This window comes from Papio anubis, chromosome 14 (genome assembly GCF_008728515.1).
Source record: "Papio anubis isolate 15944 chromosome 14, Panubis1.0, whole genome shotgun sequence".
Classification (NCBI taxonomy): Eukaryota; Metazoa; Chordata; class Mammalia; order Primates; family Cercopithecidae; genus Papio; species Papio anubis.
The window spans coordinates 799,310-826,389 of record NC_044989.1 but is presented as its reverse complement, the minus strand read 5'-3'; the positions used below and the strand labels follow the sequence as shown (position 1 = coordinate 826,389).

General features: G+C 42.4%; 1 long non-coding RNA gene across 2 annotated transcripts in view; it reads left to right on the top strand.

Moving 5' to 3' along the window:
* The window catches only part of LOC103876665, a 110,590-nt gene that overhangs the window by 62,410 nt on the left and 21,100 nt on the right, over positions 1 to 27,080 (top strand). Inside the window, exon 5 of one of the 2 annotated variants that reach the window (XR_002516479.2) lies at positions 262 to 2,837. The exons of the other annotated variant lie outside the window; for it this stretch is intronic. This is a non-coding gene — a long non-coding RNA (uncharacterized LOC103876665). Of the gene's footprint in view, positions 1 to 261; positions 2,838 to 27,080 lie in introns of those variants that run through there. 2 annotated transcript variants of the gene reach the window in all.

The window sequence follows — 27,080 nt, the reverse complement described above, 5'->3', positions numbered from 1 at the left end:
AGTCACACCAGGACACAGGATGTAAGACTTATTATTTGATGAATTATAAGAGAAGCATAGATAGCAGAAGCTGCCATAGGGGCTTGTCAGATTCAGGAAATAAAAACAATGGACAGCCAGCGAGATTTATTTCTGTCTATGCGTGTATGCATTGAGACAACAGATGAGATTGCAAGTCATTCATCTGTAATAATATAAAGCATAGAAGTTTCACGTATCTTTTTATAATGATATTTCTCAATAATTTGGTTTGCTTAACAGTTTTTTGTGTTGCAGAATTTGCTTCTAAAATTCATTGCAGTGATAGTCTGTGTTGCCTTTATCTTGGAACATACCTGCTATAGTAGCCACACACAATATGTTTTGCTCCTTGGCCCATGGAACCCTCATTACAGAGAAAACACGGTCAGCATCAGCGTGTGAGCCAGTGTGCAGAAGATGAACTGGGATGAAGCCCACTAGGCTGAGAACCGCTCCTCAAACCCGGTGTGCTGAAGCACACGGTACCACCTTTCATGGCATCGTATTTCTCTCTTTCTTTTTTCAGGGTTATATATGTCTTTTGATCAAAAACATAAAAAGAATACACTGACAAAAAGGATAAATGTTATCAATTTTTATTTCCTCCTTCTTCAGCATTACACATGTTGGGTTTTACTCAAGGCCACACTGGTAGCAGGGCTGGTGACATCTTTGTGAAGGAATTTGATTATTTAAGCGTGAAATTCATCCCAAAAATCTATCCGGAAAGACAGTCCTGGCCATTCCATAGTAGTCACCCACCTCAAGTCAGAATTTCATTTCCTGTTGGTAAATTATGTCATTGCATGTAAGAACAGCCTTGATGCCTAAAGGAATGCATTTCCCGTTGGTTATTTCCTCGACGCATTCAGCAAGGTCCTTCCGGCAGCGGAGAACTTCAGCACTGCTGGCTTCCTTCCTTCAACTTGCATAATCTGATTACTCAAGCAATGATGAAAAATATGAAGAAAAAGCAAGTAGGCTTCACTCAAAGGATTATTTTAAAAGTCAACAAGAATATCTTGGGGCTATTGTTCGGAATTAACATGATTTTAGTGCTGCAGATAAACTGAAGATGCTCTCAGCTGCACTCTTTACGGAGAGTCATTGGGTTTTTCAATGCAGAAGAATTGAAGAACACTGAATGCCAAAAATTCTATAACAATCCATTAATCACTCAGTTCAGATCGTGTCAAAGCTGCGATAAGAAGACAGTTGCTTCTGCGTCTGTAGCAAAGGCATCGGCTGTTGCTTTCACAGCGTCGTGGTCTTTGGGCCGGGGAGCCCCACTTCCCACAGCATCTGTGCTTCGCTTCAACCTTGAATAAACGTCATCTGCACCTTTACGCATGCATCCATCAAAATCTGTATTTGTGTTATTTCTGCCAAAAGCAATATAACTGTTCTCATTGCCTCCTAATTCATCAGTAGAGAATCTCTGAGAAAATTGTGATTGTTTCTGAAGTCTCATCTGGAAGAAATGTTACTCTCAATCCTCTTGTAAACAAGCCTTTTTCATGAGAGGAATGTTATGCCTATGAAGGGAAAATCCTGTGTGCATTGTGGGTTTTGAGTGAGGACACTCCTGGCAGGAACCTGTGTGTGCAGTGGCTGGAGCTGAAAGGCTGGTCATGACATAGTGTGGATGGCACCTTAACTCCTGCTGCAATTAAATCCCTTCATCTGAGCTCCTCGTGATAAGAAATAGTTATTTTATCACTCTTCCTGACACTAGTTGAAGAAATAATACTTTTCTTACACTTAGTGGCTATTATGTGCTGGTTCACATGGACTTTCACCATTTCTTTGCTATTAAATGAACAATTGTGTGCTGAACAACAATGATGACAAAATACAGAATTTCAAAAGAGATTTGAAATCCATAAAATAGCATAAAATGGACATTCTAGAAGTGCAGATTAGATCTAAGATGAAGAACTCAGTGGTTGGCCTTAACAACTTGTTGAACACAGAAAGGGACAGGATTAATAGGCCGGAAGACAGATCAATAGAAGATATTCAAGTTGAAGCATAGAGAGGAATTTGGAGAAAAACGCACACATTCCATGAAAAACACAAGTTGCCAAAGCTGACAAAATAATACTGAAAAAATACAAATAGCTTGATTCATAGTAGAACCTGACATGGATACACAACGTGAAAGTATAGCTCAATCACGTCTATGAACATGCCTGAAAACTTCTAAACACTAGCTCATCAAAGCCACCGGGGCAGGTAATACACCAATATGGCGTGTTTATTCCATAAACGCAAAATTCCAAGAATTCAAAGGGCCCTTGAAGAGCCAATCGGGGCAAATCCCCATAGTATTAATAACATAGTTGTATAATCTTATCCATAGATCCAAAATAGCCTTTGATTATTCATAAAACTCCAGTGAGGTTGTAGAAAACTCCAGAAAGGTTGTAGAAGTTTCTTAATCTGAAAAAGAGGCTCTGCAGTAACCCCCACAGCACTCATGGTAGTTCCTGGGGGACTGGGGGACGCCACCCATTTCCCCAGCAGCTTCCTTCGGAGCAGCCGGTCCCTGGGGACTGTGGATGAAAAGGGCGAAGGGACAAGCGCCGCCTGGGGTGTTTCCCGCCTCGTGAACAGATTTGCAAAGGAATTTAAGGGTCAGATAGGGAAAACATTATTTTCACCAGTGTTTAATGCAAAACAAATTTTATAATAGAAATGCTTCATAAAATATATAAATATTCAAATATTTCCATGTGCATATCATAGACATCTGATGAACATTTAAACTTAGCAACTTGTTTTTAAAAAAATAAATGTCCCAAAGGTCTGAAATATTCATACCTTTAAATTCAGTAATTCTACTTCTAAAAATTACCATAAAATCCATACAAGTACAAATATTAATACACCAAGATCTTTAAATCATGTTATTTTTTGAATGCTAAAATACTGGTAAAAATACATTAAATATAAATTATGGCATGGTGAAATGTTGATCTATGGTTGTCAAATAAAAGACAAATCCTGCCTTAGGTAAGGCGAGACTTCGTTTGAGAAGAGCACGGCAGCAAGACGGAAAGCCACCGCCGTGGAGAAAGCTTCCACCCCAGGAACTGGGACCTCTCCGAGGCCGGGCGGCGAAGGCTGTTCTTGTCCGGGGAGGTGTGAACAGGGCTGGGAGCGCCGAGGGAGTGGAGGAAAAGCGCCTGGTGTTTCCGGAGCGGCCCTCTCCTCCTGCCAATGGCTGAAGCTCAGTCCTCACGGTCTGTCTCTCTCCCTTTCTTTCCCTTCCCATTTCTGCCACAGTGTGGGTGCTGGAAAGGCAGGCATGATCATTTAATCAGAAAGATTGGACGTCCTGCACAGCTGGACCCCAAAAGTGGGGTCAAGGGCAAGAAGCCCTGCCAGGCTTCCCTGAGCCGGGGTCCCCTGTGCCCCTGCAGGAGCAGCGTGCTCCCGACCACGGCCCTGCTCAGGGTTCTGCAGGACGCACACAGGGAGGACAGGCCGTGTGCACACAGGTGTGCCAACAGCTCAGAGGCAAGGAGCATCTGACGGAAGCCAAAGATCCCGCGTCTGCTCTCCCAACGTTTCATCAGCGTGTGCGAATGTTATTTGGAAAGTTCATTGAATGCATGTGACTGAAGCAGATTTCACCAATTAAACCACTTTCTTATGTAGTCAATTTTATTTAACATTTACAATTAACTTACTCTTATTTTAATCAATTTTATTTAATTATTTGAAATAAAAACTATAAGCAGAAAATAGCCCAAAATTAGTTTCATATATAAATAACAAAAATATACAAAATTTTAACGTACAAATTTCATTTTAGCCTTAAAATACTTTTTAAAATTAAAACTATGACTTTCATTGATTTCATTTTATGTGTGTGTGGTCAATTAGCACCAAGCCACAGGAACGGTGAAATCAAAGATGTTTTATTTCTTAAGAACTAATACAATTGCAATCACTATGAATATCATTATCCTTTTTCATATTAACAACTCATGGAATTGCTCACGGTATGTTGAGTGTAGCTCGCCATGTTCGATATTTTTGTCTAAAATGAAAGCTATTTAATGTAGTTCAATAAAGATATTTTACATTTAATGGTAGGGATTATGGCAAGGAGAAATATGATGTTGAATTACTTCCCTTTCTATGCCATGGTGCTGCATAAAACATATACATTAATTTTCTTCTGTATTAGTTGTTATAATTTATTTTGAATTTAAAAATAAGACAGTTTCATAAGCATTAAAAATATATGTAAATACCTGCTTACAGGTAGAACAGTTGGAGTGTTCATAAAAGGGAGATTTTCATATCCTTTGATTTGGAATGGAAAGTTATCATGAAGTATTGGAAAAATTACCCCAGACTCTGAAAGGTAGAATTAAAAAAAATAATTCAACATGTATTTATTTTTGGCATTGGTTCAGCAATATTTAATAATAAAAATCTAGCAGGGTAGGGGCCGTACACATGTTGACCACTATTCATTCATGTCCTCCCAGTGAGATGACATCATTCTAATAGACAGAGGCAGAAATTCTTTGGGAAAATCAAAGGGTGAGTAGTGGATAGGATAGATGAATACTTACTCTCCCTACACCAACGTGCCCTTTGCTCTTCTGACCTCCCTCGTTCACTGACTTCGTGGGGAACCTCTTGGGGATTCGGAACAGGACGTGGAGCATCCCCAGCCACCGCCCTGCATGGCTCTTCCCCCCTGCAGGTCATGGGAAGGGACCCGCAGCTTCTTGGGCTATTCTCATCCACCACAGGCTCTGCGCCAGCCCTGGATTTCTACGTCACCTCTTGACAATCCTGTGGGATAGAGGAGCAAAGACAGAGGAGAATGAGGGAAACAGGCAGATATGAAGGAGCAGGTTTGTGAATCATGTCAGGATGACCATACTGGGGTGTGTGCCCCCTCCGTGGCATGCAAGATGATCTTTCAGAATGTCGGATTGATACACTGCAACTTTATCTGTATTTACTTCAGCTTGTTAAATAGGAAATAAATGAAGTTTATTCAAATTTGATACATACATTTACAGATTTTTTTTTTTTTTTTTTTTTTTTTTTTTTTTTAGTTCCAGGATACATGTGCAGAACGTGCAGGTTTGTTACATGGGTATACATGTTCGATGGTGGTCTGCTGCACCTATTGACTCATCCTCTAAGTTCCCTCCCCTCAGCTTCCACCCTCCAACAGGACCCTCCCTGTGTCCATGTGTTCTCATTGTTCAATTCCCACTTATGAGTGAGAACATGCGGTGCTTGCTTTTCTATTCCTGTGTTAGTTTGCTGAGGATGATGGCTTCCAGCTTCATCCACGTCCCTGTAAAGAACATGATCTCCTTTCTTTTTATGGCTGCATAGTATTCCGTGGTGTATATGTACCACATTTTCTTTATCCAGTCTATCACGATGGGCATTTGGGTTGGTTCCATGACTTCGCTATTGTGAACAGTGCTGCAATAAACATACATGTGCATGTGTCTTTATAGTAGAATGATTTATAATCCTTTGGGTATATGCCCAGTTATGGGATTGCTGGGTCAAATGGTATTTCTAGTTCTAGATCCTTGAGGAATGACCATACTGTCTTCTACAATGGTTGAACTAATTTACATTCCCACCAACAGTGTAAAAGCGTTCCTATCTCTCCACAGCCTCGCCAGCATCTATTGTTTCTTGACTTTTTAATAGTTGCCATTCTGACTGGCATGAGACGGTATCTCTTTGTGGTTTTGATTTGCATTTCTCTAATGATCAGTGATGTTGAGCATTTTTCTCAGATGTTTTTTGGTCACATAATGCCTTCTTTTGAGAAGTGTCTGTTCATATATATCATTTGCCCACTTTTTGATGGGGTTGGTTTTTTTGTTGTTGTTGTACATTTGTTAAAGTTCTTGCGAATTGTGGATATTAGAACTTTGTCAAATGGGTAGATTGCAAAAATTGTCTCCCATTCTGTAGGTTGTCTGTTCACTCTGATGATAGTTTCTTTTGCTGTGCAGAAACTCTTTAGTTTAATTAGATCCCATTTATCAATTTTGGCTTTTGTTGCCATTACTTTTGGGATTTTTGTCATGAAGTCTTTGCCCATGCCTATGTCCTGAATGGTATTATATAGGTGTTTTTCCAGGGTTTTTATGGTTTTGGGTTTTACATTTAAGTTTATAATTCATCTTAATTTTTGTATAAGGTGTAAGGAAGGAGTCCAGTCTCAGTTTTCTGCATGTGGCTAGCCAGCTCTCCCAGCACCGTTTATTGAATAGGGGATCCTTTCTCCATTGCTGTTTTTGTCAGTTTTGTTGAAGATCAGATGGTTGTAGATGTGTAGTGTTATTTCTGAGGCCTCTGTTCTATTCCATTGGTCTATCTGTCTATTTTGGTACAAGTACTATGCTATTTTGGTTACTGTAGCCTTGTAGTATAGTTTGAAGTTAGGTAGCATGATTCCTTCAGCTTTGTTTTTTTTTTTGTTTAGAATTGTCTTGGCTATGTGGTCTCTTTGGTTCCATATGAAATTTAAAGTAGTTTTTTCTAATTCTGTGAAGAATGTCAATGGTAGTTTGATGGGGATGGCATTGAATCTATAAATTACTTTGGGCAGTATGGCCATTTTCACAATATTGATTCCTCCTATCCAGGAGGATAGAATGTTTTTCCATTTGTTTGTGTCCTCTCTCGTTTCTTTGAGCTGTGGTTTATAGTTCTCCTTGAAGAGGTCCTTCACACCCTTGTTAGCTGTATTCTTTCATATTTTATTCTCTTTGTAGAAATTGTGAATGGGAGTCCATTTATGATTTGGCTCTCTGCTTGTCTGTTGTTAGTGTAAAGGAATGCTTGTGATTTTTCACCTTGATTTTGTATCCTGAGACTGCTGATGTTCCTTATCAGGTTAAGGGCTAAGATGATGGGGTTTTCTAATGATAGGTTCATGTCATCAGCAAACAGAGGCAATTTAACTTCCTCTCTTCATATTCAAATACCCTTTATTTCTTTCTCTTGCCTGATTTCCCTGGCCAGAACTTCCAATACTGTGTTGAATAGGAGTGGTGAGAGGAGGGTATCCTTGTCTTGCACTAGTTTTCAAAGGGAATGCTTCCAGCTCTTGCCCATTCGATATGATATTGGCTGTGGGTTTGTCATAAATAACTGTTATTATTTTGAGATATATTCTGTCAATACCTAGTTTATTGAGAGTTTTTGCCATGAAGGCATGTTGAATCTTATTAAAGGTCTTTTCTACATCTATTGAGATAATCATATGGTTTTTGTTTTTGGTTCTATTTATGTAATGGATTACATTTATTGATTTTACATATGTTGAACCAGCCTTGCATCCAGGGATGAAGCCAACTTGATCGTGGTGGATTAGATTTTTGATGTGCTGCTGGATTCAGTTTGCCAGTATTCTAATGAGGATTTTCACATCGATGTTCATCAAGATATTGGCCTGAAGTTTCCTTTTTTGTTGTGTCTCTTGCCAGTTTTGGTATCACGATGATGCCGGCTTCATAAAATGAGTTAGGGAGGACTCCCTCCTTTTCAATTATTTGGAATAGTTTCAGAAGGAAGGTACCAGCTCCTCTTTGTACCTCTGGTAGAATTCAGCTGTGAATTCATCTGGGCCTGGGCTTTTTTTGGTTGGTAGGCTATTAATTACTGCCTCAATTTCAGAACTTGTTATTGGTCTATCCAGGGATTTGACTTCTCCTGGTTTAGTCTTGAGAGTGTGTATGTGTCCAAGAATTTATTCATTTCTTGTAGATTTTCTAGTTTATTTGCATAGAGGTGTTTGTAGTATTCTCTGATGGTAGTTTGTATTTCTGTGGGGTCCGTGGTGATATCTGCCTTATCATTTTTTATTGTGTACAGACTATTTTTTATTAACCTCTGAAGCAAAGAGGTAATGCCTTAGCTGGGAAAAAAATGTCCTCAATAGAAAATGACTTTTTTAATAAGGATGATGCATTATGGGAACTGTGTAAGAAGGACCCTGGTCTAATGGGCTGTTTTGATTGGAATATATATATATACACACACACACACACACACACACCACATGTGAATTTGAAATACAGCATCTTTCATAGGCAAGCTATTGTAGCAAAAACATGTAAGAAACAGATAAAAATTTTATGGAAGGTGGTAGCATTATAGAGGTAATATGTTTTATATTTCTAACAAGACTTCTAAGTGATGATGGCATCCTGTAGCCCTTTACAACAATAAAGCATCTACCATGAGAGTCTTCTGCATCTCACACTGGTCCACAGTCATCTTGTGGCAAAATAATTAGATTACTGAAACTAAAGATGACTGAGACTTTTATTGCTGTTAAAATTTAGCACGTAAGCTATCAAGTACTTTTAAATAAACAATCTGCCCCTCCGAATAAAAGTGACATTCGGAAAAATGGAGAAAAGAGTGAATGTGTTCTAAGTAGGTTTAAACTCTGGAGGGAGCTTATTAAAAGTGACTATTTCTAAGGTTCCAATAATTTTATTGCTAGAAACAATCATGTATGGCCTTGATAAAACTTCTGTGTCTGCATCATAAATCATTGAAACTAAATTTTCTCATCCAGTGAGAATCTTTCAAAAAAAAGTTGTTGGATAGATTTTGAATTCACTCACCAAAATACGACATAAAAATATAAAATATTTCAAAATGTGGTTTATTTGCATAAAAGTGGACTGATACAAGGAAAGATAGAAACAATGTTAAATTTCAACAGAAACCAGAATTGGTAGTTGATATTAAAAAGTAAATATCTTGGTTTAGAAAGTACATCACAGACAGCTTCATGTGGCTTTACACAATTTGAAACTGTATATATGCTTTAACATAACTGCCACAAAGCCAATAACAGAAACCTGAACATAGAATTAGCACTGACTCATTCTCTCACACCACAAGTTCACAAGTTTTGAGCCAAGAGCTATCAAATAATTCATCATATTCACTCACTTTTCTCTCATCAAAAGCACCAGCTCTACCAACATTTCAGTAAGAACAAAAAAGCCTTCTGCAACAGTCACAAATATAACTAAATAAAGTATCTTAAACCTACTGTTTATTTCAGTTCTATCTCATACTTTCAAACTCTGTTTTTGTGTGTGTGTTATTATGTAGCTGTTGTTTTAGGTGGCAGGTACAGCCCAGAACACACAGGCGTGTATTTGTAACATCCCTCATGCCTTACCTGTGAATATAAACACAGCCCTTCAGTTCTAACCTTGTGTGAAATGAACATTCTCCTTTTCTAAGGTATCAGAAGTTGAAATTGTGGCCATGTAGCTCTCTGGGGGAGCCTGAGGCTGCTGTCACATCACAGATCGGTGCGCAGGGCGTCAGTGTGGAAAGGAGAGGGGACTGGCATCCTTTTCTCCCCTCAACCTGCTCCCCACACAAGGCTGCATCGTCTAGTTGGCCTTTGGGAAGGAACAGCTGAACTTTCTGGGTGACAGAATTTGTAGAACATTAGAAATCTTGCGGACAACTGTTAACCTTTTAACTCACTTCAGCGACTCTTGCAATGCATTTTTTCCAAGGACAGATAACACAGGCTGGAGATGCTCCTTGAAGTCACAGGGCATGGCTTTATTGCTGATGTGACCTAATGCTTTTATCAACCAATACAAAGATTGTTTTCTAGACATTTATTTGTTATTTTCCTGGAAGAGAAGCAATAGGCATGGAGATTGGAGTTCCCATTTGCACCCCAGCTGTTCATAGGCACTTGGCATTGCGGTTTCTGAAAAGAACTCACCGAGATTAATTTGGATTCCAAATTTCCCTTCCTCCCTCTGCCCATAACCATGCTTGGAAAGCTTCTTTCTAAAAAGAATTCCGTCCCTTCTGGATGGGTGCTTCCGTATAATAACGTAATTGTTTTATATCAATGAAAAGAACTTGGCGGTAACATCACACTTAATGGATGAACCAAAAATATTTTACTATGGAATGATTCACAGGTGTTAATTTTTACTGCAGTAAAGTTGCACATTTCCTTTTAAGGAAATTGACCTAACACACTCCTTAATGAAAGAATTCTGGGATGATTCCGGCTGTTCCTGCACAGACACTCACTGTGTTATCTCAGGTAACACATCCCACATGCGTTGTATATTAGAATTTGTCATTTTCAGATGACTCTGGGAGTTGTTTGTATTATTGCGGGGGCAAAAGAACAGAATTAGAAGCAATGAGAACAGAATTAGAAACGATGTCAGAGATTCTGGCGATTGAAGGGAGGTTCACTTAACTTCCTGACTTCTGTATTCCTAAGCAGTTATTTTGCAGTCCTGAATGTTTCGTATGGTCAGGAAGCTACTGCAGGGCTGAAGGGACTTCCTGTGTGTGTTCTGGGGAACAGCAGCGGGGCCAGGGGAGACCTGCAGCCAAGACCCTTGAGTGTCTCCTAAACACTCCCCGGCTCCCCCAGAATAAGTGGATGAAATAATGCACGCAGCGATAAACAGGTAACACAGACTTGCTCTGGTTTGACCACTATGAGTTTAGATCATGAATGGGAACTGCAAAAACTGCAGAAACAGGCAGCCTGGCTGTCTTGGGAACGTGTATTTATCAAACCTGTTCAGAACTCATATGGAAACTTTGAGATTCCTCAAGACCACAGGCAAATCAAACTCTTTTTGAAATATTACAGGTAGAGCTGCAGAAGATTGGATCTATATTTCTGTAAGGCTGCTTTGCCAGGAAGGCTGTGGGTGGGATGCATGACCTCCCCAGCTGTGGGTGTGAGGGAGGATGTCATCACCTGCCGGCCAGCATGTCCCCACTGCTTGCGTTTGGTCCGCAGCTCCTATAAGGACACAAAGGCTGTGATGGCTTCCTCACGAGACACAGACACAGTTAAAGTGCAGGTCCCCAGGAGAGGAGTCAGCCCAGCATCAATGTTATTCTGAGAGTTCCCTGAAGGAGGAAGTTGTTAAGGAAAGAGAGAACATGAGGAAACGGGGCTGAAGGCAAGGGTAGGGGACTTCAGGATTATAGAAGCACTGCTGAGGCAGCTCCTGGAACAGTTGCTGTAGGGCTGGGGTTCCCACCCCCTGCTGGTGTTTCGCCCTGTCCTACATCAGCTCTGGTCTTCACCGACCACCCTTCTCCCTTCTCCCTGTTCTACCCACTCCTCTCTCTTGAGATCCCCCCTCCCGTGGCGACCTCTTGCTTTCCTAGAATTTCCTGATGGTGGCGTCCCTGGAGGAGGCTCTGCGTCCCCCTGAGGCCGTGTTTTCTTTGGAATAAAATGCGTCTGTCCTGGGGTGACAATTCAAACAGCTGGTTAGGACAGCTTTCAAGTCTTCACACACAACATGCTTAAGTACTTTGGACATAAAATGAGAGCCATTCCATCTACTAACCACCAAGATGCTTTGAAAGGAAAGAGGCCGGGCATGGTGGCTCACGCCTGTAATCCTAGCACTTTTGGAGGCCGAGGCAGGTGGATCACCTGAGGTCAGGAGTTCGAGACCAGCCTGGCCAACGTGGTGAAACCACATCTCAACTAAAAATACAAAAACAATTAGCTGTATGTGGTGGCAACCATCTGTAAACCCAGCTACTTTGGGAGGCTGAAGCAGGAGAATCGCTTGAACCTGGGAGGTGGAGGTTGTAGTGAGCTGAGATTGCACCACTGCACTCCACCTTGGGTGACAGAGTGAGACTCCGTCAAAAAAAAAAAAAAGGAAAAGCCAGTGAGGACGAAAAATGCTTACGAACAAAAAATCTTATAATTTAGTACAGGAGATAAGGGCAACAAGGAGACCTTTGAGAGCTAAACCTACTTAGAGGTTTGAGAGAAGCTCTGGGTTATAAGCTGAGTGAAGAATCTACAAAATGAGAAACAGCTCAGAGAGACCAGCCTTAAATGCCAGACAGCAAAGCAAAATGGTGAGACCTGTCCCGTTGTCCTTCCTTCAGGGCTTTCACGGTTCTGTTCCCCATCACTCTTTGAACCACAGGACTTCCCCACAAGAAGTCAAAGTTATTAGTTTAACCACGAACATGTAAAAGCGTTCTGTGCTTACAGATTGGTAGTCATGGTTGTGTTGCATTAGGTAGACTCGAAAGAAGTAGACAAGAGTTTTTGGCTCTGTGTATGAAAAGCACAGAGACAAGACGTGAGAATTTGGAATCCAGACTAGACATGGTCAGCGGATCTCCCCTCTACAACAAAAAAGAAATAGGAGGGAGATGCTGTGGATGACTCAATGCAAAACCATAATCATGATGAGTCCTGGTCTCCAGTGAGTTGTCTTCTGGGTTTGCATTTCTTCCTTATGAACCAAAACTAAATCACAAATTGGCGTATTAGTCCATTTCCGTACTGCTATAAAGAACTACCTGAGACTGGGTAATTTATAAAGGAAATAAGTTTAATTGACCCACAGTTCAGCATGACTTGGGAGGCCTCAGGAAACTTACAGTCCTGGGGGAAAACGAAGGGGAAGCAGGCACCTTCTTCTCAGGGCGGCGGGAAGAAGTGCTGAGTGAAGGGGGAAGAGCCCCTTACAAAACCACCAGCTCTCCTGAGCACTCACTCACTAGCATGAGAACAGCATGGAGGAAACCTCCCCCAGGATCCGGTTTCCTCCACCTGGTCTCTCCCCTTGACACATGAGGATTATGGGGGTTACAATTCAAGATTGAGATTTGGGTGGGGACACAAAGCCTAACCGTATCTGTTGGCTGACATTTAAAAAAATGACTGTAGAAGACAAATACATGAACTATAATGAGAAAGCAACAGCCGATCTCTTCCTCGAAAGACAGGAAAACAGTATTTTGAAGAGTCCAAACACAATTAATGAGATGGCATGTTAAAGAAAAAACTAAGAAAAAAGGTCCAATAAAGTATATAAGGAATGTTGGCCGCCTCAGTGGCTCGCAACTGTATCCCAGCACTTTGGGAGGCCAAGGTGAACAGATCACTTGAGGTCAGGAGTTCAAGAACATCCTGGCCAACATGGGGACACCCCATTGGCTATAATAAAAGCCATGGTTGACAATAAAAGCTTGGGACCCTGTATCTACCAAAAATACAAAAAATAGCTGGGCATGTGATGGTGATGCATGCCTGTAGTTCCAGCTACTCGGAGGGCTGAGGTGGAGGAATTGTGGGAGATGGAGGTTGCAGTGAGCCGAGATTGCTCCACTGCACTCCAGCCTGGGCGACAGAGTGGGACTCCATCTCACAAGAAAAGAAAAAAAAAGAAAAATGCATGTAAGTCATGCTTGTAAGAATTTTTGGCATCTATTTCAAGCACGTTTTGTAAGACTTTATTTTAAAAAGTCACTGTAAGAAGAATTTTAAAACAGAGCAGGGATCTCTCTATGACAAGTCAAAGGTACGTAATACATTTTCTAATGGATCATAAAGTAGATTGTTGCAGACATTTTACATTTATATTTAATGAATTTCCATGTTCATTGGGTCAGAGAGATTCCGGTGACGAGGGTCAGAACAAGCTCGCCCTCTGGAAGGTTCTAGAGAGGGTGGTGGTCAATGGAAGAACGTGGGTCTCAAGAAGTTCCTGTCGGCTCCTATGCAGTGCTGTCTGCTGATCTAAAAATACTCTTGCCTGTGAATAGGAAAGTCATTCTACAAAAGGGTTTTGTAAGTTTCCACTAAAATAAACACCCCGTCTGTGATACGCCAACTTACTTTTATTCCCCTGTAGAATCATATCCATTTGTGTAACAAAGGTCAAGTGAAAGGACTTTATGAGGGCTCAGACGTCTGCAGTGCTAGGTATAAAAATGTCACAGTTAGAATTCACATAGGTATTTGGAAAAGACGTTGAATGCGACCACAAGCGAAGCCCTGGGTTTGATCGTGGGGGGTGATATGGAAGTCAGGTGAGCCTCCAATCTCACAGGCCCGGGGCAGGTGCCAGGGGGGTGCCCACCAGAGGATCAGTAACCCAGTGAAAGGTGGGCCGGACAGGACGTATGTGGGAGTCCCACACGAGGGAGAAGCCTGCTGTACAGCAAACGGCATGGGAAGGCCTCAGCAGGGGTTGTGAGGGTTGGGACAGGCAGGAGAGGACTTCTGGGACAGCGGGGAACAGAGGGTGAGGGTGGAGGTTGCAGCTTCCAGGTCCTTGCCAGCAAGAGAGGAGGGGTGTGGTCAGAGTGGGAAAGTGGACGCCCTGGGCTGTGCTGAGGAAATGAACTCCATTGGCAGGAGGAGGGACCACCCTGTGTGTCCACAACCAAGAAAGAGAACCATCCACCCTGGAAGGGTGCAGGCCAGCTCGTGGGGGAGGTCATGTGGGGAGACTGAGGCAAGGCTCGAGGGTTTGCCGTGGGCCAGATGACAAGGATTCAGGTAGGGCAGCTTGGGATAATGGAAAGTGTTGAGGGAAGACAGGGACCCTGAAAGGAGGGACCAGCTGAAGCCGCAGCAGAAGAACATAAATTGTGAAGATTTCATGGACGTTTATTAGTTCCCCAAATTAATATTTTTATAATTTCTTACACCTGTCTTTACTGTAATCTCTGAACATAAATTGTGAAGATTTCATGGGCAGTTACCACTTCCCCAATGAATATCCTTGTGATTTCCTATGCCTGTCTTTAATCTCTTAATCCGGTCATCTTTGTAAGCTGAGGAGGATGAATGTCGCCTCAGGACCCTGTGATTGTGTCAACTGCACAAATTGTTTGTAGAGCATGTGTGTTCGAATATGAAATCTGGGCATCTTAAAAAAAGAACAGGATAAGAGGGATGTTCAGGGAACAAGAGAGGTAACTTTGAACTGGCCGCCGGTGAGCCGGACGGAACAGACTATATTCCTCCTCTTTCATAAGCAAATAGGAGAAATATTGCTGAATTCTTTTTCTCAGCAAGGAACATCCCTGAGAAAGAGAATGCCCCTGAGGGTAGGCCTATGAATGACCCTCTCAAAGCCTGCTGTCTTTTATGGTCAAAGCTGAAGGGATGAAATAAGCCCCGGCCTCCTGTAGCGCTCCCAGGCTTATTAGGATGAGGAAATTTCCCGCCTAATAAATTGTGGTCAGACAGGTTGTCTGCTCTGAAACCCTGTTTCCTGATAAGATGTTATCAATGACAATGCGTGCCTGAAACTTCATTAGCAATTTTAATTTCACCCCATCCGGTGGTCCTGTGATCTCGCCTGCCTCCACTTGCTTTGTGATATTGTATTGCCTCGTGAAGTATGTGATCTCTGTGACCCACACCCTATTCGTGCACTCCCTCCCCTTTTGAAAATCGCTGAGAAAAACTTGCTGTTTTTACGGCTCGGGGAACATCACGGATCCTGCCGACATGTGATGTCTCCCCCGGACACCCAGCTTTAAATTTCTCTCTCTTGTGCTCTTTCCCTTTATTTCTCAACCCAATCGAGACACTTAGGAAATAGAAAAGAACCCACATTAAACATTGGGAGTGGGTTCTCCCGACAGGAAAGGGCCCTGAAAGAATCAGCACAGTGGGGAAAGGAAGGGACTTTACAGATGTGAGTGCCTTCGTGGGACAGGGCGAAGGGGTCTTTCAGCCTTATCACAACCTTCTCAGCCCTGGGCAAAGGGGATCCCTCGGCGTTATTACAACCTTCTCGGCAGGCGCTCAGCCCTGGCACTTTTGTTGGGATGAAACCCTGTTTACTCGATCCTAATCTTTTAAGTTGTTGTGTTTTCTTGTTAATGTTGAGTGATGCTTTGCAAGGTTTTTTCTCAGTATATAAGGTCTTTAAGGAATTTTTTTTTAAATAGAAAAGGAATTACTCTCTTCAAATGCCAGACCGTAAAGGGGCCTGCTGTGATTTGTAGCATAGGCTTGTTAAAAATAGCAAGACAGAGTTTATTCCAGTTACTGCCTCAGGGCTGCGAGGCCAAAGTGCAGGCCTGGGCTCAGCTGAACACAGCAAGAACCTCCAGGGACGAAGCGCCAGGGATGCTGAGGGATCGGGGACATGGGTTTGACTCGGGGAGTCTTGCTAACCTGGGCTTAGCAGCTGAGAACTGGGCCATGGCAGGAGGAGGTGAGGAGGGGCCCGACTGCAGCTGGTGGAGAATGGAGTCCACGTCAGTGTTGGAGGCATTGTGTGGGTAAAGTGACCTCAAAGGAAGTAATCAGAATTTACCAATTTCAAACAGTGCAAATAAAAATAGACACAAATATTGGTGGTAAAGTAATTTTCCTCTTCTCTCCATAGAAGACAAATGCATTTGATTATTGTGTTCACTCTGGCTAGGGCACCATGAAAGGAAACTAAAAGCTCAGGACCACATTTACCCCGCCAAGGGGAAGGAATGAAGCTGGAAGACGCGTCATGCAAGCAGCTGCCTTTCCTTTTGTTCCTAAGCAGAGAGTGACAGATGAAGGTGACGCATCTCCACAAGCAGCGGCTCTGTGTCTACGTTGTCTTGTGTTAAGTGCAGAGCTGCTGAGCGGGAGATGGGTGCACATTTGACAGTTCTCCTGCCTGTCCTTTCCTCCTGCTGCATGTGGATGACCACACCCTTCCTCTTTCCCCTCCAGCTCCCATTTCCCCTTCAACTGTCGAAGCTGTTAGCATCATCTTTGGATAAAGGCACACACCATAGACTGTTTTTGTGATTCTGTGGTGTTATTTTTCCCCTGAGTGTGCGGTTAACATTGGCAAGACAAACTTCTACATTAATTGAGACTCATCTCAGATACGTTTTGATTTACAGCAGGAATTGGGGTGAAACCCACCACATTTGCACTATGCAGAGCTGGAAAAGGGAGGAAAGATGGAATCTCACCTGGAGGCTTCAGTCCTGAAGGTTCAATTCTGGATGATCCTTTACAGGGAGATTTCAAGGGGAAAACAAAAGCATCAAAATGAATCCTTAAGAAGAATTATTTTTAAGCCTGAATCTTGGAGATAAAAATGTGATGTGTTCCTCAACAACACAGAGTCAGCAAGAAGAAAGATAATCATTGCTGTCCTGAGCTGGCACGTGACTTATGAGGGTTAGCCATGGTGAATGTGTACGAGTCTGCAGCAACCTCAGTTCTTGTCTCCTCAGAAGAAAGACTTTGATCCAGGGGCATAGGCAGAAGGAGAGACTGAGGCAAGTTTTAGTGGAGGAGAGAAAGTGTATTAAAAGCCTAGAGTGGGGACAAAAGAAAGTCCACTTGGAAGAAGACCAAATGGACGGCTTCAGCAAGTCAAATGTGTGGTTTGACCTTTGACTTGGCGGTGTATCCACTGGCGTGCTTTCAGGGGGTTGTGTCCCTTCTCCCCTGATTCTTCCCATGGGGTGGGCTATCTGCATGCACAGTGGCCTGCCAGCCCTTGGGAAGGGCCACGTGCACAGTAGGTTTACTGAAGCTGTATGTCTGCTTGCTTGAGGCATTCTTCCCATACTAGCTGAATATTCCGGAAGGTCATATACCAGTTAGACTCCACCATTCTGCTTTTAGTGCGCATGCTTAAGCCTGCTCGCCCAGCTCCTGAGATCTTATCGGGAAGCTGCTGATCCAGTTTCAGGTGTTTTCTGTCCATTGGGAAACTGCTGTTCCCTGGTGCCAGCTGTGACCAACTATTTTAGAGCCAGTTAACCACCTCCTGGCCATCACCTGATAGTTGCCTGACATTCCTGGCCATGGGGGCTCTCACGTCTGCCTGACTTCCTGCTGTGGCACTTCCCCCTCAAGAGTCCAAGACCTCAATTTTGGGGGAAAATGGATTAAGGTCCGTCTTCTGTAACTGCTTCCTGTTGACAAATGGGCAGTGGTGGTGGTTCTGTGGGTCTTGGCCTCTTGCTGCTGTCAGGGAAGAAGGGTGACTCTTTGAGTTGGTGAAAGCAGTGTCTAGCCAGGTCTAAGGGAGATGGGGCAAGATTTCAACTCTGTTGCTTTACACTGATGGGCAGTTTAAGGGTCCTCTGTAGAAGGATGGCTCTAGAATCCTGAGAGGATGGCATCCCGCTGAGGGTCATCTGGAGCTTGATGGCCTGAAGGCCGGAGGAGACAAACCAGGTTACTAGATTTAGAAGACACGGACCACAAAGGAGCAGAAGTAGGAGACTAACAAGTGGTCCTCAAAGGGGAAAACCCAGGAGAGCCATTTCTAGGTTCCATTCCAGGTTCCTTCCCCAGGTTCCTTTGTGAGAAAAAGCCAGCCCTGAGAGGCTTGTTCCCATAAACAAGAGGCTCCATTTACAAGTTGTCTGATGTTGTCTTGCACTTTTCCTGATTGATTTACCCAAAAGCAATATTTTTTATTTGAGGCTAAGGAAATTCCTCTCTGAGCTGCTGTGAACATTAGTTAACACCGGTCCTCCCTGTGGTGCTGTTAATGTTAGTCCTTAATGATTTGAAGGACTATGGCAGCTAAAGAGTGGATCTGCTCTTGCATGGTTGTTAAGCCTTTAGCCATGAAGTCAATGTTGTTGGCTATTTCCTTTGAGAGTGGGCTATAGGTTAAGGAGGCTTTTATGAATCTGGCAATTCCAGTTCCTGTATAGGTTACAATGTCAAGTCCCATGAGAAGAGGAAATAATTGGATAGCCCTCTTCACCCTGGGCAACATGGAATGTCCATAGATTGGTACTGGAAGAGAGAGATTGACAGGGACGATGAAGTTGTCTGTGGATACATAGCCTATGGTACAAGTTCTAGTCCCGTTAGTGGGGAGGCACTGGTGAACTGATTGGCCACAAGTATAAAAGGCTCCTTGAGTTTTAAGACAAGTAGAAAAGTCAAAATGAAATAAGGGAGTGAGAGCAGTTCCTAAAACTTCTGAGACTGCTGAGATACCCAGGTAGCTGGTGGCTAAGGCTCTGGGGCATGGAGCTGCTGGCTGATTCCAATATATGCCCCAAATTAGAATATTGATCCAGATTTTTGCATTACCCATCCCTCTTGTTTCTTCTGAGCTGCAGCCAGACATCATGATTGGTTGATAGGAGTGAGCAGGATCAGTCTGAATTGCATGAAAAAAAACCACCTCATAAACAACTGATGAGACTGGAATCTAATAGCAGGTGTATTACAGTTCTTGAAACATAATTTTTATCTCTCTAGTCCTTGTTTTTCTTAAAGTAAAATCATGCTAGGCCTGATTTGTTTGCAAAATAAGCTTTAGTCATATTATACTTGGCCTGATTATTTGCATAAAACATAGCAAGAATAATCACAGCCTCTTTTTAAAATTGGCTTTGATAGAACTTTGTTTCATAAGGAGTCTCAGAAAAGACTTTTTAAAGCTTTGAGCCCTGCCATGGACTTGTGCCATCAAATACCTGTATTAGATGCATAAATTCTTCTTCTCTTTAGGTCCCAAGATAACTTGGGTTCCTGGGCCTGTTAGAAAGTGACATTCTTTACTTACTACAGGTCAGGAACCCTGCACAGGGACTGGGTAGACAAAGTATTAGGCCAGTTTTCCCAACAGGCTTTTATTGGCTCTATAAGTGAACTTTGATTCCTTAAAATAGTCTGTTTGTATCTAAAAGCATGCCATTCTAGTCAAAGCCTTGGTAAAATAACCAGTGTCTGCAATTGTGCCCTACTACAAAAGAAAACAGATTATTACACTTATGCAAATAACTGTACTGCTGTAAGTTAAGAATATTCACAAATAGTTTCCAAATTTTGGAGAAATCTGGTAGATAGAAATATGATTCAAATTTTGTTTATAGGAGTATACTTAACTGGTAAAGGTTATAAATAGCTTGAAAGAGAAGTATTTTTTATTCTGAAAACAAAACAAAGGATCCACAAGGTTTTAAGCCAAAAGTAAAAAAAAAAAAAAAACATTACTTCAGCCTTTTATTAGCTCAGTTTATGCAGTTAATTCATGTTTTGCTCAATATTTATGAACACATTACTTTTCCTAGAGAGTCTTGGAAGTTCTTTTCTCTCCATTTTAATGTCACAATCTCTGAGTTATCAGAAACCTGCGTTTAAGAACACCTGTTAGAGTTCTATAGCTGATTATGAAACCACATTTTAAAGAGAATTAGAATGAGACAATTGTCTGTGGGTAACAAAAAACCTTAGGGCAGCCATGGTCAAAGACACAATTGACAAGGAAATTTATCACTTCTGTGGCACACAATTATTTAAAATAATTTTAGTTATCATTAATAAGGCATACTAAGTCATATTACAATTACAGAAGTTTCACATTATTTTGGAATGTATACCAACAACACATTTATGCAAATACAGTTCAAAAAAAGCCAAATTTTACTTTTGCATTAGTGTCCTATTGATGTTAAATCCAATTCTTAATAAAACCTTATGGACAAATCTATTTAATATTAATCAGTTTGACCATAAGGAAAGATTTTCAGAAATCTTTTCTAACCCTTTACAATTTTCGGTTAAAAACCAGAGCAATGCTCTAAGAAAACTGTATTGTGCTTTCATTCCAATGTTCAATTTACAGAAAAACTGAATAATACCCCTTTAACTTTAGCAATGTGATCACACACACAATTTATTTTATAAGACTACTTTTTCACAAACTTTCCACAACTTGCTCAAACTTTTAGCTTTATTCTATCTAACTTCAAAGAATCCTTTAACCCTCTAAACTGGGCAAAAAAATACTATTCCCATGACTTATTATACTCTTTTACCAAAAGCACATTTTACTTTCCTTATATGCCTGGCATGTAAAACTGTTTTTCCAGTAGTCTAAAATATATGTTACACTGTTAACTCTTACCAACTTTTACTTTTGGTGAAAAACTATTAAATCTTAAACAAATACATAGTATATTCTCCTGATCCCTTTATCTCATTTTCATATTATTTATTTATATTCTTTTGAATTTTTATTAATTATAAAATATTTTAAGCATTCAATAAAGACACTCATGCACTCATCATCCAGATGACATAAAAATTAACATTTTGCTATCTTTTAAATTGTTTGACTGTCATGTTTTTGAGGGGATACAAAATCAGAGATACAAAAAAAATTCAACACGAAATTCCAGGAATAGTTATTTACCTTATTTATGGTCACCTGACTTGGGACTTTAATTCTGTCTGCAAATCTCCTTCAGGGTGGTGTTGAGATTAGTGTTGACCAGATCACCCAGGACTGGCTCTGCTGGGGCTGTGGTGTGGGGCATCTTTTAAATTTTGCCTCCTGCACTCCCTTCAATTCCAGATTTTTAAAGAGAGTTTTATAAAAACAAGCTTCAGTCCTCAGCTTCCTCCACTAAAAACACGTATTGTTATCCCAATGCTGCTTTTCTACTTTACATCTCTGAGAACCAAGTCTATCTTCTCAGGCCACAGCTGTCTCTCCTGTGAAATGGGAATGCGATATGTTTTGGAGGGTTACCTACCACAAATTCATTATTTTACATAGATAATATGAGAACATTTTGTTTGTATTACAAATTATAACACACATATAAAAAAGAACAAAATACACAGTTTGGAAGCTTATGATCAATCAAACACTTTGGTCAAAAAGCAGAAGATTGAAAGTGATCTACAGTACTCCCTCACACCCCTTAGTCACTACCTCCTCCTTTTCCTGAAAAAGGAACAACCAGAGTGATCATTCGTACTTATTCTTTCCTCGCTTTTCTTTCTTTGTCCTTTCTACCACCTAGACATTCACCTTTGAATACTATGGTTTTATCTTGTTTGAAATTTATGAAAATGGAATTCTGTGATCTGTATTCTTGTATCTACCTGTTTTTATGCAATATTGCATTTGTGATATTTATCTACTTTACTGCACACATATCGCTTCAGTCCATTAATTTATATTGCTTTAAACAAGGTGTCAAGAAACTACAGTCAGTGGGGGCCACATTCAGCCACTGTGGCCTGTTTTGGTCTGTGAAGTCTTACTGGACACAGCCATGCTCATTCCTTTACTTGTTGGTGAAGACTGCTGCTCCCTGCAGTGGCAGAGGCGAGCCCCTGATAGAGGCTGCATGGCCTGCAAGGCCTACGCCACTCACTGCCTGACGGTTACAGAAAAGGTTTGCAGACGCCCCTGCTGTGGATCCCTCCCCTGAAGGGCTGTGTCCACATCCTGCCCCTGCTGTGCATTGGCATCTTTCAGATCTTCAATTGTGTGAATATCCTTCCATGAGTCCTGCACACAGCTCGCAGCCCTGCTCTGTGTCTAGTTAGGTGTGACGTTGGCAGGTCATAAATGAGTACCTTTATTATTGCTGGATAGTGGCAATATTGCTTCCTTGCTTCCCCATCCATGGTGTGGAGGTATCCAGTGTGGCTTTAAGTTTGCATTTTCCTCATTACAGAAAGTTGTTTGCAAATGAGGTCCAAGACATTTCATACGGATATTGGGCAGCTGGATATCCTCTTCTGTAAAGGACCCATTTGAGTCTTTTACCCATCTGTTTAATTAGGTCATTTGTGGTTTTGATCCTGATTTATGGCAGTTATTCTTCTGTGTCAGCTCCAAGCTCTCTGCCAGCTATGTGTTGCAAGGATGCTCTTGCACTGTGTGGCTTGCTTTTAACTTTTTATTGGTGTCTCTCTAGGAGCAAATATTCTTAATACAAATGCAATCCAATGTGTTGATTTATTCTTTTACGGTTGTTATTCCTTGTGTCTCTTTAAAGAAATAATTCCCTAATGAAAAATGTAGATACCCTGTTATTATTTATAATTTGTCTTACTGTATCTTTCACATTTAGATTTAAAATTCACCATGCATTTATTTTTGTGTGCAATATAAAGTATATATCGTCTCATTATTTAGTTTTCATATTTATTTGACCCAATATTATCTATTGAAGTTAAAAAAAACAACAACACATCCCTCTGCTCTCTACTCCAAACTCAGCCATGAGCTAAGTGTCTGTGTCTGTGAAGGTCTGATTCTCAGCTCCACGTTCCATTCCATCCCTGACCGTCTCTGCGCCCGCGCCACTGGTCACTGCTACTGGAGAAACCACCGGCCATGGGGCAGTTCCTGGGGCCTGCGTGTCTGTATTGCCCTCAGCTCCTCATTTGTCTGCCTGTATTTTATGGTTTTGAAATTATTTTTCATAGGGATGGGATCTCACTGTGTTGCCCCATCTGGTCTGGAATGCCTGGTCTCACAAAGTTTTCTGGCCTCAGCCTCCGAAAGCACTGGGATTACAGGCCATGCTTTGTCTCTGCCTCTATGTTAGACTCAGTTTGTCAATGTCCACAAAAGAAAAGGCCTGCAGGTATTGTCACTGAGATGACCTTGATTCTAGAGCGTATTTACCTTTAGTGTGCTGAGTCTTCCAGAATCCAAACATTGCTTATTTCTTTAGGTCTTTAATTTCTTGGAAAAACATTTCATGACTTTGAGTATACTGGTCTTGCATAGATTCTGTTGCTTTTGTTAATGCCATTGTAAAACAAATCTTAAATACACACACAAAATTTATTGATTTTCAGCCTTTGTGATTTTCTAATATATGGATTTAAAACTATACATTCTCTCCATACCATGTTTCACCACATAAATGTGTCTATTTTCTCTTGTTATTACATCAGTCTTTTGGAAAACAGCTTGTTGAGCTATACTTCAAATACCGTACAATTTGCACGTTTAAACTGTACAATTCGATGGTTTTGAGTATATTCACAAATATGTGCAGCCATCCCCACCCTCAACTGGATCATTTGATCAGCTCCAGGAGAAAAATAGGAGACCCCTGCCCTTCTCCTGTTGTCCCTCTGTCCCCCGTCCACAGCTCTCAGCAGCCACTAAGCTGCCTCCTGTCTGGACAGACACTCCTCTCCTAGACTTCATGCAAACACAGGGAGTCAAAGGTCTTTTGCATCTGACCGCTGTCATTAGGCACAATGTTTTCTAGATTATGGATGAATGACGTTCCTTTGTGTGGCTAAGCCGCATCTCATTTTTCCTTTTGTTCACTGATGGATATTTGGGTGGTTTCTGCCTGTTGGGACTTTGACCTTCTTCCCAATGACAGATCCTAGAGAATTTGAAGTGCGTTTATCTCCCACCCCATAGGACTATTTCACAGGAACACCCTGCCCTTGCAGCAGGAGGGGCTCATGGCATGGGGTGTGGGAAGCACACCCAGGAGGAAAGCAGGGTGTGGAGCGGCCCCTGCAGCACGGCGCCCTCTGACTTGGCAACCCCCACGCAGCACCCAAGGGCACGAAGAGCATCGCCAGCGTGTAGAGACCACGGCGTCTTCCATCTCTTGTCCTGGGGTTCACACAGATCATTTTTTTATTATTACAATTAATGTAACGATTTCTAACTTAGGAAAATCACTGTTTCTTTACTCTCTGGATATAGTTGGATTACCTCTAAGTTTGACTTTTTCAAGGACCTTTGATTTCCTTTACTGGATGCTGCTACTGTTTTGGGTTGGGCACTCTGTCCCTCCTGTCTGTCTCGACAGCAGCCGAGACTCACTGTTGACCTCTGGGCAGTAGATCCCATGAGAAAGAAGAGGGAAATTCTGGAGCTTCCTGCACCCCTGGGAGAAGGAACCAGAGTTTTGAAAGCCTGCTCACCACCGTGGTTCTGAGGCAGTGGGACTCCCACCAGAACCCTGGACAAGAGGCTTTCATGAATTAATATGCTCAGTTCTGACCCAGAGTGAGGCACGCTGTCCTGCAAAAGCTTATATAGCTTTTCATTTTGATTAAAGAAAAAAATTACTCAAAATTTTATTCACCACAAGCATTCTGTATTTGTTATATTATAAATTTAATTGTCTCCTGTGAACTTGTGGGGATAGAATTACAGTACTAATTCCCTGGGAAATTGTGTTATCACTTCCAAACAACTACTCATCAGTTAATAAGTCAACAGAGATTTACTGTGCAGCTTCCATGTGCCAGAGATTAGCCTGGAGCTGGATGGTGAAGGGCGGGCGAGAGCTGAAGGCTTGAGTGTATGTTCTGTGGGTGAGAAGAACAGTCAGTCAGTAAACAGAAGAGGTCATGATTTAGAATAAGAATAGATGCTTTCCTGAACATAAATGATAGGTAGAGGATGTGGATAGCCAGGGGATGGTAAAAACGTGATAGATGACAAAATTCATCAGACTTGAAAGGAAACTCTTCGTTAAATAAGGAACCACGTGATGCAATGTTCACAATCACCTTTGCTTAGAAAGATGTTTTAGAAGGCTCCGGCACCCTGCGTGAAGTGCTGCTTTTGGTCTAATCAATACCGGAGAGGCCAGGAGGGCATGAGGGCAGCGCCCAGGATGGAAGCTGGGGTCCGAGTGTTCCCAGGAAGCCACTGGGAGGATGTGCAGCTGGGTTGGTCCCAGCCCACCTGGCCACGCTGCTTTGTCTCCAGATGCCAGTACCAGGGACTGCTCTGCAGTGAGTGTGTAGGTGGTAGGACCAGGGGAGGGCCCCATTCCGTGTCGAAGGACCAAGCCCAGCCTGCAGGCCTCTGATCCATAGCTGCACGTGGGCACCTGGCACCCCCATCACCACACTCCCTCCACGGGTCCACCAGGCACCAGCTTTGGAGCCGTCTTGTCACAGGACCACCTTTTCCACCCTGAGTGATGCCCGCTTTGAGGATTGCCCGGAGCCCTCTTCACAATTCTGTGACTGGTGAACAAGCTGAAGTCAAACTTTTCTATAACAAAAGAGAAGACACGGGCCGTCAGTTGGCTGAAGCCAGTTATTAGCTGAAAGTACGAATTGACATGATTTTCAAAGCAAACACGCCTGTCTTCTTGTGTTGTCTCTGTGTTTCAGAGGCGTGGCTGGCATGTTTACAGGGTGTGTGTGGCGACGAATGCTTTCCATGAATGTATGGGAGAGGGTTGCTTCTCCTTCCCACTGAACTGCAGTCTGGTGCTGAAAATGCAGTGAGCTGAGGGCACACACAGCCCGAGAGTCGAACCCAGGCTTTGTCCTTCACTCCCTTTAAATTGTGTCTGGACTCCCGAAGCCTCAGTGCATCTGGTCAAGTGATGAGGATACCATTTTCCAGTAAAAGTCATGGAGAGGATTAAATGAATTACCGAATCTGAACAGCTCAGTGCGGAAGCTGGGAGATGCTTGACGTTCGTTGTCTGTCTTTGCCAGGCTTGCAACACCTGCATAGGGACCTTCATCCATCGACATCAAACTTGATCCAGTTCACCGGCTTTCCACGTCTCTCTTCTGTGGTGCGCCGGCCGGAGGCTCAAGACACCTGCGCTGCCCCTTCCCTTTCAACATCCTCACAGCGTCCCCTGTTTGTGTTTGGAGGCCACAAAAGATTTTGCACTTGCTCTAAGCCTTCAGCTATTCTGATGACTTCGTGAAGATGAGACAGGAATGGCCACAGCTGTGTTAGGGACCTGGGATTCCATGTGCCCAATCTAACCGCAAGCACTTTATGACTGACATGTGCACCTCCCACATGAGGATTTTAGTGAGAAAACGTGTGCGTGAGTGCTCCACTTGGAATATTGAACGTGGCACCGAAGGCCGAGTGCAGAGACATAGACGTGGCGCCGAAGGCCGAGTGCAGAGATGGGGACGTGGCACCGAAGGCCGAGTGCAGAGACGGGGACGTGGCACCGAAGTCCGAGTGCAAAGACGTGATAGTAAGGAATATATGCATTAAATTAATGTATCTGCAATCATTAATCATCACCAGAATATTGTGGAGGTGACTGCATTTCTGAGATGTAGGTTGGTGTGAGTTTCTGAGACCATGAAACACACCTGTGTAGGGTCTCAGCCGACCCAGACAACCTTCCCTACCTACTCAGCGGGGTGGTGCCTGTGGACTTGCTTATGTGGCCTCTGTCATATTCCAGGGCAATGGAGCGGGGAAGGCCTCCGTGGGCCTGTGACAATTTTACAGCTCCCCTTCCCCAGTGAGGGTCAAACAGCAGCCACAAGAGCCTCGGACTCCTCCATCTCGAGGTCTGTTTTCTGCAAAGGAGAGTTTCTAACACGAGCTTGGAAAGCCACTGGAGTTTTGCTTTTTGTAATGATAGTCACATTCAAAGGATGATTCCACTGTAAGAAGCAAGGTGCCTGGAGGCAGCAGTTTCAAAGAGTTTGAAATTAATGAGACTTTTATAAAGGAGGCGGCTATGAA